Source organism: Eumetopias jubatus, unplaced genomic scaffold (assembly GCF_037043125.1).
Source record: "Eumetopias jubatus isolate StellerSeaLion01/CBP00866 unplaced genomic scaffold, mEumJub1_p1.0 scaffold_12, whole genome shotgun sequence".
In the NCBI taxonomy this organism is placed as follows: Eukaryota; Metazoa; Chordata; class Mammalia; order Carnivora; family Otariidae; genus Eumetopias; species Eumetopias jubatus.
Window position 1 is genome coordinate 36,833,183 of NW_028274818.1, and position 16,026 is coordinate 36,849,208.

Sequence of the window (16,026 nt, forward strand, 5' to 3'; positions counted from 1 at the left end):
TGACACAAAAATGTTTACGAAGGATAAACAGACCCCACCACCTCGAGTGTCTAGGTTAACCATCCTGACTCATCCTATTCTATTGCAGATACCCTATCTCCATTTACTAGTCTCAAAATACAAGGACTGATTCTTGCCCAGCAATGCCTCAGAGTTACAGTGAAGATCAAACATAATTATGCCAGGGGCAGCACTCTAAACCATGAAGGGCTATACCACAGTGAGACGTCATCATTTGAGTGACTAAATAAATTGGGCCATTGTGGACATCATCGTGTGTGGGCACAAAGTAAATAAATGATGGCTAATAGCCGAGTTAGGTAAGGCTTGCGTAGGCTTTGAAATCAAAGTAATGATACTTCTTCCATAAGATCACATCAGACGCCCAGCTCAGAGCTGTGATTTCTTAAGCCCTAGCGCCGTCTAGTGGTTCTTTTTTCCATTACAATTGAGATAACAAATGGCAATTGACAAGAACTTACTGAAATGTATTTGGTGCTGAGCTGGCTCGGTGGTGTCTGCCCACTTCATTTGAATAAGTTCATTTGAATAAGGCTCTTAAGGTTATGCTATCTACTGCACAAACAGGCCCAAGGGGAGATTTTTCATGACAATATTAAAAACCCATCGAGCAACCACATAATCCTACTTGTGCAAGGAAGATAAAGAAGAGAATGGGGGAAAACTGTCACAGAGAGTTAATAAAACTTCTAAAATTTAATGAGCTTTCGTGTTCTGTGGCTCACATAAAAAAGAAACAGATGATATTCATTTGAAGTAAGAGATGTTAAAGCCTTTTACCTGATAAGAAAGAAGAACAAGGAGATCTCTTCCATTTTAATTTTAAATGTACTACTACAGTGATTCTCATCATGCACTACATTATGGGGGGACACAGTTTTGAATACTATAAATTTTAGTGGCACACTTGAAAAGATTCAAAGACCTAAAAGAACACTAAAAAGTCAGCAATCGTTAACCACCATCACTACTCAGTGTGACGATGTCTCAGTGTCTATGAATGTATGTCTCAAAGAGAAAGCAAAGCATTCTCTTGCCCAACCCTCAACACTATCAAACTCTGGGAAGACAGTCGTGTTCTGCCCTGTCCACATTCTCTTTGATAATTCACAGGCCAAGGTTGCACGTGCTCAGTAAACACACTATCTTTTCAGGGGCTGATTTGACAATACACTGTGCTTCTTACCTCTTATTTGACACCTTCTGTTCCCGACTCTACATTCAGTTCCAGGATCTGCTTAGCTTCAGATTCTGAGATCTATCACTGAAATGTAGGACTCTCAGAGCAAGCTTTCTTCTTACAAATTCGTCAAAATTTGGTTAACACATTTGTAAAAGATTCACAATATACCAATGTGCATTGGCAAAGCAGTTGAGAGTTCCCGTATTTTTATATAACAGGCAAAGCCACTTTTCATTTAAAGGGACAATTTTAAATAACTGTGACCAGAATTCCAATTAAGCTGCCTCTGTCCCTCCCTGCAGAAAGTGGGGTACCGCTGTCTAGAACTTCTACCAAGAAGGATAGAGAGTCTGAAATGAAAACTTGTAAACTTTGACTCCAATGTCTCTCGCCTACCCTTCTCAGCAGTTCTCCTGTACTCTCCAGTGTTTAGTTTATTCCTCAGTTATAACGTGAGTTTATATCCGTATCACACAATACATGGAGAGCTCCTTGAAACAAAGATGAACTTTGCCAATCTTTGTTCTGACCAATGTAATTGAGCCATGATGTAATTAGTGAGTTCCCAGTGGGCTTGAGAGTAATGGAAGTATACCACAACAGAGAAAGCATGGTGATGGAAGTCTACAGACTGGCTGGGAAAACAGTCCAGGAGATAACAGAAAAATCTCTATGCCTGACAACAACAAAAAAATCTATCAAATGCAGAGGAAGACAATGCCGCATATGAGAGGGAGGCGTGGAAATGGTATCATGCAAAGACAGAAATTACATTTTTTTCCTTTTATTAAGACTATCACGTATAGGTGACATTTTTCAGAAAGCTAAGGACCCCTCAAACGTGGGAGAGTTACCTATGAGTCCTGGAAGGTACTGGGAACCAAAATGGCCAAGCAGGGATGCCTCATCAATACCAAACAATTAGCACCCACAGGAGAAATTGAACGTGGAGGTAACTTCACCTGCTCTGGCACCATGAGTGAAATATTTAAAACAGGGGGAATTTGCAGCAAGAGAAATTTCAGCTTCTATAACCCAATGACTGGGGTATTATTCATTATATTTAATTTCTGCTAGCAAAAATTCTTTTCTAATAAACTTACAGGAAGAGGGTTGTGAGGGTCATATCCACTGGAAGGACCTGTCCTTTATTATAGAAATCTCCCCCCGAGTGCTAGGAGAAGGGAGAGAATCTGCCACAGTGAGATCATAGTCCACTCATCTTTGTGACCGGGGGGAAAGGATGCACAGACGTGGGTGTTGCTCTCAACTGTGGCTAACTCAATAGGCATTTATAAATGTCTGTGGAATTGGGTTATGTCCTTCTAAATGCCCAACGTTAATATCCTTCTTTCTCATTTCCTCTTACCATCAGAGAACGGGATCTGTTACTGCACTCCCTCTCATGGAAAATAATTAAAAGCCCTTTACAACAGTCTCATTTTATTATAACAAACATTTGCTCAGAGATTAGCATATACCAGACACTGGGATAGATTCTAAGGATGGAAAAATGCTAATGATTGGCACTTGCCCTCAAGAAACTCAGTAAACACTTGGTGAATGCTTTGCTTCTTTATAATTTCTCTCCTTTCAGCTACTTTCCTCTCTCAGTTATACACTCTAAATCTTTCTTTCTTTGTCAATAAATTATAATTCAGCTTGATCCCATCACTGAAGACTTTCCCATCTCCTCCTAACCGAGACCTGGCTTTCCTCTCCGGTTTTGCAATTCCACCAATCCCCCTCCTTTGGAGGATATTCATCCGCTCTGGCCCGTGTACCTAGAAGCCAGAAGCTGCAGTGAGAATTCATCTAATCCCTCACTACCATCTAATCCAAATCACTACTCTTCCACATTCATGTAAACTTTCTCCTTTGAAGACCATGATCAATAGAAATAGCACTCTACTCTCCTTCATTTCTTAAAATAGATTTAGGGAAATTTTTATTCAGTTTTGAAAAAGTTGAGGTGTTTGTGGGACATCACAAAGAAATATTGAGTGGGCAGGTGGATACACACAGGTGTAGAGCCCAAAAGACACATCTGGGTAGAGCCAGAGATTGAAAATCAACAATTTACAGACTTCAGAGGAGGCTGAGAAGGAGGAGTTTGGAAGCAGGGATAACTCCGAGAAGCAGTTTTCTAGAAGCCCAGACAAAGTCTTTTTTTTTTTTTTAAGATTTTATTTATTTATTTGACAGATAGATAGCACAAGTAGGCAGAGTGGCAGGCGGAAGAAGAGGGAGAAGCAGGCTCTCCGCCGAGGAGGGAGCCAGACATGGGGCTCAATCCCAGGACATCATGACGCAAGCCAAAGCAGCTGCTTAACCAACTGAGCCACCCAGGCACCCCAACCAGAGAAAGTCTTTAAGTGGGAGAAATGAAGAACACCATCATACGCTATATATTGTAAACACTGGAAAATGTCCACTGGATCTAATGATTCATTAGTGATTTGAGACTTTAGTAGATACATTTTCAATGGAATACTGGGGAAGAAGCCAAATTACAACGGGTTTAAAGAGTAAGTAGAGGGACGCCTGGGTGGCTCAGTTGGTTAAGCGACTGCCTTCGGCTCAAGTCATGATCCTGGAGTCCTGGGATCAAGTCCTGCATCAGGATCCCTGCTCAGCAGGGAATCTGCTTCTCCCTCTGACCCACCCCCCTCTCATGTTCTCTCTCTCTCTCTCTCTCAAATAAATAAATAAAATCTTTAAAAAAAAAGAGTAAGTGGAAACTTACAATCAAGGTGGTAGATTGAGCTAAAGAGAGGTGAGTACTGCCTTTCTACACTAAACATAGAAATGACAGGGAAAAATTGTTTTTAAACATATCTTTAATATATTGTCCAGCTCAAAAGCAAAAAGGGGAAAATTTCAGAAGTCAAAAATAGGAAGGAATCCACAGCAATTAGTGGGAATCTAAGGGAGGCGGGGGAGGCTTGTAACCCAAAAAGAAATGCACCTTGCAGGCTGCAGTTTTAGTATTTGTGCGATGGTATAAGCTGAGGACACAGGCTCTGTGCATAGTGAGGAAACTGGAACTGGATTTCTGGTGAAGCCAGAAGCTTGGAAAATTAGGACCTACCAGCCCCAGCTCTCAGCTTGCCCAGAACATGGGTGGAAACAGTTGATCCTCAGGAATCGGAACACCTAGACAAGACAATCCAGATATTTGGGGTGGAATTCTCCCAGATGCCCTCACAGTGTGGCAACTCTGTGCCAAGAAATTTATATAGAAATCTCACATAGCCCTGTCAGAAACAAATAATAAACTGCCCCCATAGGAAAAACTTATACCAAACAGTACACCTTAAGGTCCAACTGATAACAATTCCCCCCAAGAGTGAGCATACAGACATAAATACAAATTACACCAAATTGAGTTTTCCAAAATTAAATTCTCAAACTAAAAAGGCTGCATAAAGGGAAACAAACAAATCCAGACATATTGCAGTGAAACTTCAGAACATAAAAGGAAAAGATAATCTTAAAAACTATAATAGGAAAAAATAGATTAGCTACAAAAATGAAAATGACGCTGCCATTAGAGATCTCAACATGAACAAGAGAGTCAGAAACAATGGAACACCTGATGAATTCCCATATATACCCAACAGAATTGGCTAAAATAAAAAAGACTGACAACACAACATGTTGGCAAGGATGTGGAGCCATCAGAACTCTCATACGTTGCTGTGGAAATGTAAAATAATAAAAACCACTTTGGAAGATAGCCTGGCAGTTTCTTTTTTTGTTATTGTTATCATGCTGTATTGTCTTTAGTTAAGGATTTCCAATCACAACACGCAGAGAGTTTTTACCCACTGCTCTGTTTGGCCACTAGTCTCTTGTCTCTCTCTCTTCAGCAATGGTAAGGTGGATAACCTTTCCATGGGGAAGAGAAATCCATGGCTTGTTCCCTTTGCCAATAACAAAAATGTTGGAAAGCCAGGTGGCAAAGCTGTTGCCATTGGCATCTTTCATGTGAACTACATCAAGAGAACAAAGGTATCTCTCTCAATTGGTGATCACACCAATTCTTCCCAGGTTAGCACCTCAGGTCACCATGCACAGATTACCGGTGTCAAACTTGATGAAATCAGTAATCTTTCTAGTCTCCAAATCGATCTGAATTGTGTCATTCACTTTGATGAGGGGATCAGGATAGCAGATGGCGTGAGCGTCGTGGGTCACCAGATGGGGAATTCCTTTTGTTCCCACAAAGATCTTTCTCACTTTGTGGGGCGCCTGGGTGGCTCAGTCGGTTAAGCATCTATCTTTGGCTCAGGTCATGATCCCAGGGTCCTGGGATGGAGCCCTGCATCGGGCTCCCTGCTCAGTGGGGAGCCTGCTTCTCTCTCCCTCTGCCTGCTCCTCCTGCTCATGCTCTCTCTCTCTCTGTGTCAAATAAATAGATAAAATCTAAAAAAAAAAAAAAAGATCTTTCTCACTTTGTACAACTTATACTTAACCTCCTCAGGTATAATCCGAAGAGCAAAGCAACCCTTGGTATCAGATCAGATGGAAATTCTCCCCAGTCTTGTCAATGCTGATGATATCCCTAAAACCAGCAGGGTAGGTTATATCAGTTTGGACCTTGCCATCAATCTTAATAAAACGCTGCATACAGATCTTCTTTACTTAATCTCCTGTTAGGGCATACTTAAGTCTGTTCTTTAGGAAAAGATGAGAGGGAGACATTCTCTCAGCTTATGGGGATTAGTAAGTGGATGGAGGGCAGACACACTGGCCAGTTTATCCAGCTTCCAATGCTTTGAATCTGCTACATGCTTCAGATGCTTCTTGGGACCATGAGCCATGGCTGCTCTAGGCATGAAAAGAGGACCACCTAGTTTGACAGTTTCTGATCATACTAAACATTCACCTACCCTACAACCCAGAAATTCCATATATGTCCCCAAAAAGATTTGTTCATATCAGCTTCATTCATAATAGTTAAAACCTAAAAACAGCATGTGTCCATCACTGGCAGAATAGGTACATTCATACAATAGAATATTATTCACTAATAAAATGAGACAAACTACAGATGAATGGATGAGTCTCAAAAATATTGCTGAATGAAAAACCTTTAGACAAAAGAAAACATGGTGTATGACTTCATTCATACAAAATTCTAGAACAAGCAGATGAAATTATGGTGAAAAAGAAATCAGAACAGTGTTTTTCTCTTAAGGGGGATTCTGGAGATTGCTTGCGAAGGGGCATGATGGAACTTTCTGGAGTATGGCACCATTCTATATCTTCATAAGAGTATAGGTTATACAGGTACATGTATTTGTCACAACTCATAAAATGATACATTTGAGTTTTATGCAGTGTATATTTTATTTCAAAAAAGGAATTCTAAACACATATTGAATCCTAGCTAATCATATTCAGTCTAAGCATTTAAGGATGAAGTATATGGATGTCTACAACTTATTTTAAAATGCATCAAAAAATAAGATGGAGAAATAGATAAGTGGATGTAGGATAAAACAAATACTGCACAATGTTAACAAATATAGAATCTAGGTGGTTAGGATATAGGTGTTTACTGTAAAAGTCTTTCAACTGTTCTATATATTTGAATTATTTTCCTATCCATCTGAACTATTAACTTTAAAAGGAGGATAAAATAAGGCATTTTCAGATACAGAAAGGATAAAACTGATAGACATTTGCTGAAAGAAATGATTAAGAATATACTACAGCAGAAAAGAAAATGAGCTAAAGAGAGATGTGGAGCACACGATACAATGGTAAACAGAGAAACTGGTAAAAACGTGTTAGTAAACTTCAATAAATATTGACTCCTAAAAATAATGAGGACATTAACAGATAAATTGGAAGAGTGCTAACAACATGGTGATACTGAAATACTTGACAACAGTGAAATGAATATTGGAAATTGAAGTGTTCTAAAGTCCTTATTTAGACATAGTAAGAATCTGTTAAATTTTAGACTTTGTTAGAAATATTTACAACTTTCGGGGTGCCTGGGTGGCTCAGTCAGTTAAATGTCTGCCTTCAGCTCAGGTCATGATCTCAGGGTCCTGGGATCAAGCCCCGCATCGGGCTCTCTGCTCAGCAGAGAGCCTGCTTCTCCTTCTCCCCCCACTGCTCCCCCTGATTGTGCTCTCTCTCTCTGTCAAATAAAGAAATAAATAAAATCTTTAAGAAAAATTTACAACTTTCAAATCAGCAAAAGGAAATTGGAATGGGGATAAAGAAAATACAATCAAACTAAAATATGCCATGAAAAGAGGAAAAAAAGATGTAAAGAATAAATATGGTAGACATAAAATACATTAAAAGTGGCAGAAACATACCCAAATAGATCAGTAATCACAATAAATATAAATGGAATAAATTTGCTTATTAAAAGAAACTTTTAGATCAGATAAAAACAAAACAAAATCCCTCTTTTGCTGATTCAAAAGAATTTCACTTGGAGCACAATTACACAGAAATGTTTAATAGAGAGAGAGATGGAAATGGATATGGTAGGACTTTGGATTTGGGCAATATTTCAAAGAGAAATTTTAATAACCTCTTACTACATATATCAAAAAACACTGGATAAAACTAATAAATAATTTTATATATATCCTTTTAAGTGAGTAGCTATCAAGTGAAATGTAAATAAATGTTCAGGGACCAAAAGCAAAGACAGAACTGAAAACCAAGCAATGAGCACAATGATTTTACACTGTGGCCACCCAAGCAAACTGGGGGTGGGAGAGTGGAAAACCAGACCAAGGCCAGGTCAATAAGAGTTGTGTTGTCATGCTGAAGAGTTTAGACTTTATTCTGTGAACAGTCTAGAGGAATAAAAGCTTAAACAGGTGCATGAATTCCTCTAGGTTCTGGGGATACAGTAGTGAGGAAAACAATAAATATCCCTTAATGAGTTAAATTCTGATTAAGTAAGATTGGCAAAAAATAATACACACTTTATTTTGTATGTTAAAACATAGATTTTGGGGGCGGGGGCACCTGGGTGGCTCAGTCGTTAAGCATCTGCCTTCAGCTCAGGTCATGATCCCAGGGTCCTGGGATCGAGCCCCACATCGGGCTCCCACTCAGCAGGAAGCCTGCTTCTCCCTCTCCCACTCCCCCTGCTTGCGTTCCTGCTCTCACTATCTCTATCTCTCTCTCTCTGTCAAATAAATAAATAAATAAATAAATAAAACTTAGGGTTTTTTTTTTTTTTTACTCACTCTTATTTCATTTTGGAGCTAAAGGAGAATGATCCAGAGTAGGTATAATCATTATAGGAAATATATGAACTGTCAGCATTATTTTCCAGCATGGCACCTTGGACATGGGTGCTATTAGGTTAGGGTAAGGGGATATTTCAGTTGTTTTCAGCCTTCTCAAAAGATCCTTTGACATTTTCTTTTCCAGTTGACTACTTCAGTTTATCACTAGTATTGGAACCCATAAAATGTTACTCTAATCCAATTCTAACATGACTTTATGAAAAAGATCTTATTTTTCCTTTAAACAAAAGACGTTTGCATCTAATTAGTGCTGTGATAATCCTGCCAAGTTACTTACTGCTGCATAACAAATTACCTCACAATTTAGTAGCTTAAAACAACCAATATTTATTATCTCACAGTTTACATGCGCCAGGAATCCAGGGAACTTAGTTGGGCACGTTTCATACTTTCAAACATGAGGTTTCTCATGAGACTGCAATCAAGCTATGCGCTGGGACTGCAGTTTCATCCAAAGGTTCAAATGGCAGCAGATCTGCCTCTAAGCCCCCTCGCACGGTTTTGGGCAAGATTTAATTCCTCACAGACCGTGGGCCAGAAGCATCCGTTAGTCCTTGCCAGGTGGGCCTCTCCCTGGGGAAGCTCACAACATGGCAGACCCTCAGAGTGAGGAAGTAAGAGAGCACAAGAGTGGATGCAGGGATCATTGGGAACTTTCTTAGAGGCTGCTTACCACATCTACTTTTGACCCGAAACTTCTATCTTTCCAGTTTGATTATTCTACCATTGTCCACCTCGAACATCCGTCTGTATCTTTGGGACATTCAGGTCACTGGAGTCCCTATTAGTTAACACTACCACCATTACCACCATGATGTTTACTACCCATGCCATTCAGTTTAGATTACGTGGTCTGTCAATTTAGTAACTCTCTTACCAACATCTTAGACTCCCTTGCCCCTCTACCCTTTATCGTTTCATAAACCCAATCCTGGATAAATACTCTATCTGTTCCCTCTGTGCCCTGCATCTTGGCAGCTAAACCATGCTGAAGGAAATTGTGAAATGGGCCAGAGCGGCATTTACCTGACCAGAGCCCTCAGCACTCCCTCACAGTCATGATATACGGCTCGAGTCAGCTTGCTTGCTACACTTTACCATTTAAAACCTTCTTTCAACCAACACACGCTCATTCTCCCAATTTCAATTTTATGCCCCACTTCCCAAAAGACAAAGTCAATTAAAGAAGTTCCTTTGACTTTCTACCACAAAGACCCGTTTACAGTTGCTACTGTTCTGTCATCTATTCCACCTTTTGAAATAGTAGTGTGCTCTGAATACCATCCCCAGCCTCCTCCTCAGAAGCTTACTATTACTGACTATACCTTTTCTATCCTCTATCTTCATCATCTTCTCTCTACTGAATCCTTCACATTAGAATTAAAAAAAAAAAAATCCCTGATCCCACTTCCCATGCTATCAACTGCTATCCTATATTTCTCCCCTTCTTCACTGCTGACCTTTAAAGAATTGTCTACACTCACTATTTTCAATTCCTCAAATCCTATTCTTTCCTCAGTCCAGTCCATCTCTTTCCCCTCCCAAAGCTCTGCTGAAATGGTTCTCGTTAAGGTCATCGGTGACCTCCATATCACTAGAGCCAGTGAATATTTTTCACTCTTCACAGTACTGGATCTTTTGGTGGCATTTAAAACATACTTTTCCCTTGGCTTCTGTGATGCCACATTACTGATTTTCCTCCTGTGTCTCTATAGTGGCATTATTTATATTTATGGTATCTTGGAATCTTTTAAACACACTTCCATATCGTGTTCACTTTCTCCATGATGAGTCCAAACTTCCAAGGCAAAGACCTGGGCCTGCCTTGACAGCCTCCCTTGCAATCAAGTATAAGCATGTGACATTAAGTCTCACTACTTACTGTAGTGAGTAATTCCACATAAGACTTGGAATTAGAAGAAAATGATAGAAGGAAGGAAACAAGTTAAACTAATTTTGCTTGCATAGGTTATTGTGAGGATTAAAATTTGGTAATATACATACAGCAGTTAGAACAGGGCCTGGCACAGTGCAACCACTATGTAAGTGTTAGTTATTATTATTCTTAAAGGAACACTTGTACCTTTTGACAAGCTTTTGGGGTACAGTAAACATCCTTGGTTATTATAAAAAACAGAGTTGGGCCTCATTACTCTATTGTACACAGTGTCAAATAACGCAAAAACTATGTCTTTATTTTATTTATTTATTTATTTATTTATTTATTTATTTATTTATTTTTAGGCTCCACGCTGGGCCTGAGTAGGCTAAATGCAGGGCTTGAACTCAAGACCCCAAGCTCAAGATCTGATCTCAAGATCAGGCTCAACTGACTGAGGCCCCCCCCCCAAATAACTATTTTTAAAAAGTCCTATTATCACTATCAGCCAAAGATTTTCATCAAATATAAGACACACAACCATCTGGGGACCTGCTACCATAGCTATATTGCTGGTGAAAATCATGGATAGATCAACAGATAAAGAAGCAGACCAAGATGTTTAGCATGAATTAAAGGAAGTTGGAAGATTCAGTGTGATTTCAATCATGGTATCACATGCCAAATCAGTATTTCTGGGTATGGCCAGCTGCAAAAGGACACGGTTGACCTTCACACATGGAATTTATTCCCTCAGAAATTAAAAGAGAAAGGGGTGGGGTCAGGGGGACACTTTGGACACTTTATAGAGGGCAGAAATTAACTCAATTAACAAGAGACAAGGACTCCCCTCCCTCACATCCTCCTAAACCCACCAATGTTTGAGATTAGCTATGACTGTAAATTGTATAAAACAAGAAGGGCCTTTTTTTTTAATGGATGACTGCTTTGCAATGCAAAATAACTGAATAATATAGAATAATATGTGTATAATTTTATATAATCTACATATCTGTAAAATGTCATATATCATCTGCTTCACTTAGTTGTGATAAGGAGTAAACATATTAATATTGTAAAACAATGAGAACAATGTCTGGCACACCACTGTTTGTTTGTTTGTTTTTGGTTATATACTTTATGCTTTGCCATTCCCTTTTACTGTTTAAAACTGGTTGATGCAACTAAACAGCTCAGGGGCTTGTGACGGGAGAGACACCTCATGAGAAGAGAAAGAAGAAAAACCATGAATTCTAGGAGTTTATCCTTGGAGCTAAAATCTCCCCCTCCCCACTAATCTTTCCAGGAAGCTATAGCAGAGGTCTCTCTCTCTCTCTTTTTAAATCATCCCCATCTGTGCTGGTGGTGTATTTATTTCTCCTGTATTTTATTTTATCTTTTTATTTAGTTTCAGAGGTAGAATTTAGTGATTCATCAGCTGCTTATAATACCCAGTGCTCATTACATCAAACGCCCTCCTTAATGCCCTTCATCCAATTACCCCATTCCCCCCAACCTCCCCTCCAGCAACCCTCAGTTTATTTCCTAGAGTTCAGTGTCTCTTATGGTTTGCCTTCCTCTCAATTTTCATCTTATTTTATTTTTCCTTCACTTCCCCTATGTTCACTCTTTTGTTTCTTAAATTCCACATATGAGTGAAATCAAATGGTATCTGTCTCTCTCTGACTAACCTATTTCACTTAGCATAATACTCTCTAGTCCATTCGTGCAGCAAATGGCAAGACTCCACTCTTTTTGATGGTTGAGTAATATTCCATTGTGTATATATGCCACATCTTCTTTATCCATTCATCTGTCAATGGACATCTGGGCTCTTCCCATAATTTGGTTATTGTGGACATTGGTGCTGTAAACACTGGGGTGCATGTGCCCCTTCAAATCACTATGCTTAAAGCCTTTGGATAAATATCTAATAGTGCAATTGCTGGGTCATAGGATAGCTCTATTTTTAACTTTTTGAGGAATCTCCATACTGATTTCCAAAGTGCCTGAACCGTTTGCATTCCCACCAACAGTGTAAGAGGGTTCCCCTTTCTCCACATCCTCGCCAACATCTGTTGTTTCCTGAGTTGTTAATTTTAGCTGTTCTGACTGGTATGAGGTGGTATCTCATCATGTTTTTGATTTATATTTCCCTGATGCCAAGTGATGTTGAGCATGTTTTTATGTGTCTGTTGGGCATTTGTATGTCTTCTTTGGAGAAATGTCTGGAAGAACAAATATTGTTAAAATGTCTATGCTACCCAAAGCAATCTACACATTCAATGCAATCCATATCAAAATACCATCAGCATTTTTCATAGAGATGGAACAAACAATCCTAAAATTTGTATGAAACCAGAAAAGACCCCCAAATAGCCAAGGTAATGTTGAAAAGAAAACCAAAGCCAGGGACACCTGGGTGGCTCAGTCAGTTAAGTGGCTGCCTAGCAGCTGCCTTCAACTCAAATTAGGATCAAGTCCAGCATCGGGCTCCCTGCTCAGTGGGGAGCCTGCTTCTCCCTCTCCCTCTGCTTGCTGTTCCTTCTTGTGCTCTCTCTGTCAAATAAATAAAATCTTTAAAAAAAAAAGAAAGAAAGAAAGAAAAGAAAACCAAAACCAGAGGCATCACAATTCTGGACTTCAAGCTATATTACAAAGCTGCAATCATCAAGACAGTATGGTATTGGCAAAAAAAACAGACATGTAGGTCAATGGAACAATAAAAAACCCAGAAATGGACCCTCAGCCCTATGGTCAACTAATGTTCAACAAAGCAGGAAAGAATATCCAATGGAAAAAAGACATCTCTTCAATAAACAGTGTTGGGAAAATTGGACAGCCACATGCAGAAGAATGAAACTGGACCATTTCCTTATACCATACACAAAAATAGACTCAAAATGGATGAAAGACCTAAATGTGAAACAGGAATCCACCAAAATCCTAGAGGAGAACACAGGCAGCAACCTCTTTGACCCCAGCCACAGCAACATCTTGCTAGACATCTCTCCAAAGGCAAGAGAAACAAAAGCAAAAATGAATTATTGGGACTTCATCAAGATAAAAGGCTTTTGCAGAGCAAAGGAAACAGTCAACAAAACTAGTAGACAACCTATGGAATGGGAGAGGATATTTGCAAATGTCTTATCGGATAAAGGGATGGTTTCCAAAATCTATAAAGAACTTACCAAACTCAACACCCAAAGAACAAATAATCCAGTCAAGAAATGGGCAGAAGACATGAGCAGACATTTCTCCAAAGAAGACATACAAATAGCAGAGGTCTTTTAAAAGAGAAGCCGTGGACAGATGCCATGAGGGTGATCCATGGCATGACAACACAATTAAGGTTGGCCCCACCTACCACAGCCTGGCTTTCTACCCACTACAGTACCTACAGCAGGCGGAGCCTTCCTCTTCAACCCAGGCCCCACAATCCTCAATCCCCACAGCTTTGTGAGCAGTTTTTATAGCCTCAACCACACAAAAGATTGTCCAACTGTACCCAGAGCATCCAGGAGAATAGTGTAAGATTTTCCTCTCTGTGCTTAACATTGGGCAAGATTCAGAATTGAAAATCCAGTGGAATAGTAACTTTTTTTTTAAAGATTTTATTTATTTATTTGACAGAGAGAGACACAGCGAGAGCAGGAACACAAGCAGGGGGAGTGGGAGAGGGAGAAGCAGGTCTCCCGCTGAGCAGGGAGCCTGATGTGGGACTCGATCCCAGGACCCTGGGATCATGACCCGAGCCAAAGGCAGACGCTTAACGACTGAGCCACCCAGGCGCCCTGGAATAGTAACTTTTATTTGTGCTTTTAAGTCACTGGGGAATCACTGTGACACTGTTTGGATAGTTTTAGTTTGTTTACATTATACATGATCTTGTTATCACAAGATTTCTCTCTACACCAGCATGGGATCCTATTCACCTCTGCTCTTCAAACACCACTTTGTTTACTCATTGGCCATCTTTTTCTGAAAAATACTGTCTCAGCGCCAATAGGCCCCTTCTGTGGGCACCTAATAAGTCACTGGGTAAACTATCTTCCAGTAAGAACTATATAGAATGAATTATCAGGAGCCTTAACACAATTTACCTCTATGGAGTATTGACTATTACAATACAGCTCAAAAGTATTATTATGTATCATCCCAAGAAGGAAGAAAGTAAAGAAGAACATAAAGAAACAAGAGCACTACCCCTCAGCAAATAGTTCACATTTAGGACATAAATACAGAAGTGACAAAAGATAAATGCCAGTTATATTAACCTGTGAACCAAATGCCAGAGACTAACTCCCTTAATATTCTGAGAATTGTGATAAATGTTACAGGCCACCAAAACTTATTCTTAGAGCAAGTAAATGAATATATAAAGCAGAGGACCACTATTTATAGAATATGTATGCATAAAAATGCAATAAATGACAGAAAATATGGAATTCCTCAAGGTCCCTTTTGCTCTTACCTTCTTTGTTAAAGAGTAATATTTGAACTGTATCCAACCTTCCAACATCATACAGAAGAAATTGAAATCTAACATATGGAAAAGAGGTATTAAGAAACTGTACAGTTAGGGATGCCTGGGTGGCTCAGTCTGTTAAACATCTGCCTTTGGCTCAGGTCATGATCCCAGCTCCTGGGATGGAGTCCCATCGGGCTCCTTGCTCAGCAGGGAGCCTGCTTCTCCCTCTGCCTGCCGCTCCCCCTGCTTGTGCTCTCTCTCGCTCTCTGACAAATAAATAAAATCTTAAAAAAAAAAAAAAAGAAACTGTACAGCTAGTTCAAGTTAATTCAAGCCTCCAGACCCAGCTGAATGAAACATTAGAGTAACCAGAAGCTTAAGCACACAATGGTTTCCCAACTCTGTTCAAAAGGAGAAAGAAAGAAATTTAAAAAATACACACACTGTTTAGCAAGCTAATGATGCAGATTATGCACAAACTATAGATAGGTTATTAGGTACACAGGTTGAGACTATCTAGAAAGGAATGAGTCAACCACTGGGAACTAGAAATAGGAAGAAAGAGAGGAAGATAGGAGCAGAAGATGGTAGAGGAAGAGAAAGAGAGTACAAAGAAAAATTGTGAATTCCTTGGAAATGCACCAAAAAGATCACTGGATGTCTTTCATGAAAACCAAGTGGTATCTAGCACATCCTCCAAAGATATCCACTTTTATGGGGTCTTTGTGTCCTTCATGGCCTTTGAGCTACCTTTTTTTTAAGATTTTATTTATTTATTTGACAGAGAGACACAGCGAAAGAGGGAACACAAGCAGGGGGAGTAGGAGAGGGGGAAGCAGGGTTCCCGTTGAGCAGGGACCCTGATGTGGGGCTCGATCCCAGGACCCTGGGATCATGACCTGAGCCGAAGGCAGTCGCTTAACAGACTGAGCCACCCAGGCGCCCTCATCTCCGTATCCTTGATGGCCTGTATGGCCCATATATGTTTCTGCTCCCTGGACTGTCCTTTGAACCTGTTGTAGCATCTTACTGGTTCCCACATTAATTAATGAGTTAAATAAAATCTTTTATTTTTTTTAAATTTTATATTGTATAAGAGGCATGACTTTCCCTTTAAAATACATATTTCCTTTTGTGGCAGGATGGAAGGGACTTCCAGATAGAAGGAGTAGTGATG